At 46.2% G+C, this 3,462-nt stretch overlaps 1 protein-coding gene across 1 annotated transcript in view; it reads left to right on the forward strand.

The window, feature by feature from the left end:
* The first annotated feature begins 2,602 nt into the window (after positions 1-2,602).
* The window catches only part of Tifa (TRAF interacting protein with forkhead associated domain), a 9,720-nt gene continuing 8,860 nt past the window's right edge, over positions 2,603-3,462 (forward strand). Inside the window, exon 1 of the mRNA XM_029537793.1 lies at positions 2,603-2,893. The gene's annotated coding sequence lies outside the window, so the exon portion shown is untranslated. The remainder of the gene's footprint in view (positions 2,894-3,462) is intronic.

Genomic DNA, 3,462 nt, shown 5'->3' on the forward strand with positions numbered 1-3,462 from the left:
CTCAATGGCTTTCCTTAGCCACAGAAGGAGGTTCCACAACCCTTTTCTTATGTTCTTGACACCAAAATCAGACCTCCCCCCCCCCCCCGGCTGAAGCTGCCACATAACTAAGTGTGGTAATGAGAAATCATGTGCAACCCATATCCTGGGGATTGGATGCCATGATTTGGGGGGGAGGCGCTGCAGATCCAGTGACAATATCAATGGAATAGGAGAGCTTTGACAAACTTTTACCTTTTTTAAAAACAGGAATAGAATTTGTGTATTTCAAATCGTTGAAGGATTAATAGAAATGTGCTGAGTGGTGGGCATTTGATATTACTTTCACAATAAATACTAAGTCACTCAACATTATTATGGGGAACCCCTTCTTTTTGTATCAAGAACATACATGATGCTGCTGGATTTTGACTTAGTAAACAATTCAGGCTTAGCTCGTGGAGTATCCCCCTCCCTAAGGAGCTCAGCTCAGTCTTGGTGTACTTCCTATGAACCCACACCACCCAGAGCCTTTGGCTTAGTCAAGAGAGGCTAAGGGTAAAAGCCAGTTGAGGCTTTCAGTAAAGCCACTGGAAAGGGGACACTGGCAGCCATGAGCAGCTCCTAGTGCAGAGAGTCTCACTCCTTGAAGTCCTCTTGACAGAAAGATGGATTTGTGGGCTGGAGAAGTGGCTGACAACCAGAAAAAAAAAAAAAAAAAAGATGAACTTTTGGTCCCTTTTCAAAAAAAGGAAACCACAGAACTGGGCACAGTAGCACTGAGTAGACCTTGGCAGGAAGAACGTGAATTTGGGGCCAAGCTGGGCTATACAGGGAGAGAGGTTTTCTGTTCTGTTTTTTTTTTTTTTTTTCCCTTTAAGGGAACTATAGAAGATGAAGAAGGGGGAGGGGAGAAAGGAGGAGGAAAGGGAGAAGGTGGAGGAAGAAAAAGAAAAAACCCAATATGAATTCCAACAGTCATGTTCTTAACAGATTAAAAAAATATTCTTGACACTTTGATGAAGGATGGTTTTGTTGTTGTTGTTTTGTTTTCCGGATGCAGTGATGTTTTAATCATGTTCTTTCTGCTTCTCCTTCTCAGCACATTTGTCAGAGCAGCATATGCTGGGCCGTGCAGTTCTCAGAGCTAACTAACGGGGCTGTCTAAGATTTGGCTTTGAGAAGAAGAAGAAGAAGAAGAAGAAGAAGAAGAAGAAGAAGAAGAAGAAGAAGAAGAAGAAGAAGAAGAAGAAGAAGAAGAAGAAGAAGAAGAAGAAGAAGAAGAAGAAGAAGAAGAAGAAGAAGAAGAAGAAGAAGTAACTTTGTGAAATAATCTCATTTAAAAACTGCTTTTACTGGTCTCATAGGAATGGACAACAATAAGGTATAATTAGAAAAGATGGCCCAATTCAGGAATGGGAGGTTTAAAACCATTTATTTCCTGCATGTCTGTGGAGCTTCAGAAGATGCCACAAACTGAAATTACAGAAACAAGAGGGTACATTTCTGTTTGGCTTTTGCCTAAGTCGAGGCTCTAGACTCATTTTGGGCCTTCTGTCTTTGTCAAGAAGTGCAGCTAGCAGAGATTACTGGAGCGAAACTGTAGCTATCTGAACCGAGATAAGCCAAGGCCAGCTATCTGAACCGAGATAAGCCAAAGCCAGTAACTGCAGCTCCAGCCAAGTATCCTCAGGCCCTGAGGCAGCAGGAACTCTCAGGTGCACACCCCTGCCTGATTCTTGCTGACCACACGCCCATGATTTTTTAACTAGTTGTCAGGGTCAAGCAATTGTGCCTGAGATTAGATTCTAATGTGGACCTACATGCTTACTTAAAGTCTCTTTTGGGATCAATCATGCCTGACAGTTCTGGAAAACAAAGAGCATGCCCTCTAGCATCCTGAATTTTAACCTGTATCTACTGCCAGTGTTGTTAATAGCCCCCTACTTATATATTAATAGTATAAAGTAAAGGTTTCTATGTTATTTCTCTACTTGTGTTAATGCACTTGACCATATCTACCGCTTACTTATTCCCTTACTCCACATTTTTTTCACGTTCTTCAACTCAACTTTGAAGATTAAAGAGTTCAGATGGAGCATGATCATGACGCTAGGATTCACAGGAGGCAGAAGGGTCTTGACTTGGAAGCAAGCTTGAGTTACATGACAAAACCTTGTCTAAAAAGAAAGCCGTTAAGAACAAAGAGATCCGAGAGCAGAAACTCCAATTTTACATTATTTTATCTATGTTATTTTATTTTTACGTTATTTCATTTGGCACAATCACTTGGCAATGTCTTATCTTGCACCTGCTTTGATACAACTCAATCGAAAGAAGATACTACACCTCGGCTGACTCTTCTTCCAAGGAGGAATAATAAACGTTGATCATTAACCAACGAAATTACATCCTTTACTGGAATCTGCCTCACTTAAATGCACTTAAGTCTTTTCCCAGCCGAGGCTTCCCAGCAGAACTGGGGGGAAAAAACACCCTCAGTAGACTGGCAACAGTGCAGAAGCCACTACATCATTTTATTGTCCCAGAAAAAGACCTACCTCCCCTGCCATTAAGGACAGAGTCCATGCAAATAAACAGTTTCCATGGAATGACTGTGAGAACTGGTATGCAGGTTTCCCAAGCAGGGGAGACGGACAACTAGAACATCCTTGGCAACTTCTACAGTCACTCTGGTTCTCTTCCCTCTGCTCTCCATCGCTCTTTTCCCTAAACAGAATCCCTCTCCTACCTCTCTCCACACCTGCCTTCTGTATTTCCATCCCAACCTCCTTGAACTTCGGAAATTAGTGTCCGGGTATCCACTCGGTCCTCTGAAGGACCCCCACGAGGCTGTTTCACCATTCAGCACTAGGTGTTGGGCGAAGAAAGGATGGTTAGCCGGCAGTGACAGGTGAGAAGACTTCTGGATGGCTTGTGCGCAGGGTGGCAGCATCCCGAGGCAGGTTCCAATCCTGTCTAGCTACAGCTGGACTCTCATCCATTCTCCACGCCTAGGGTTGAACAGAGAGTAGTCACTGCCTCTCGAGGCCTGAGAGCAGGCGCGCATCCTTAGGGTCCCCAACGACTTCTCCAACTGCCTGCTGGTCCAACCGCCCCACAGCAGCTCTTAATCTGGAATCGACTCAGTTCCCTTCTTCTCAAAGCCTATCTCCCGGGTCACTTGCCATCTAGAGCTGCCTCTTGTTGGAGAAGGTGCGGTCGCCCCGGGTGCCCGGCGACTCAAACCCGTTCAGTCAGGAGACCTCAGAGAGGCGACAGGGGGCAGGGCTTCCTGTGGGAAAGGGCCGGACGGCCTCCTGCCTGGCTCTGCGGGGCTTTCCGCCGGGCAAGGGCTTTGCCGAGGTCACTCGCGCGAGGCCGCTCTTGGCGCGCCCGTGGGAGACTTGGTGGCGCGGGAGGACTGGCGACCTGCGGGTTCGGCGAGCTCGCACGGCGCTGGCAGCGACGGTCCCCCACCGG

Source organism: Mus pahari, chromosome 4, assembly GCF_900095145.1.
Source record: "Mus pahari chromosome 4, PAHARI_EIJ_v1.1, whole genome shotgun sequence".
Lineage (NCBI taxonomy): Eukaryota > Metazoa > Chordata > Mammalia > Rodentia > Muridae > Mus > Mus pahari.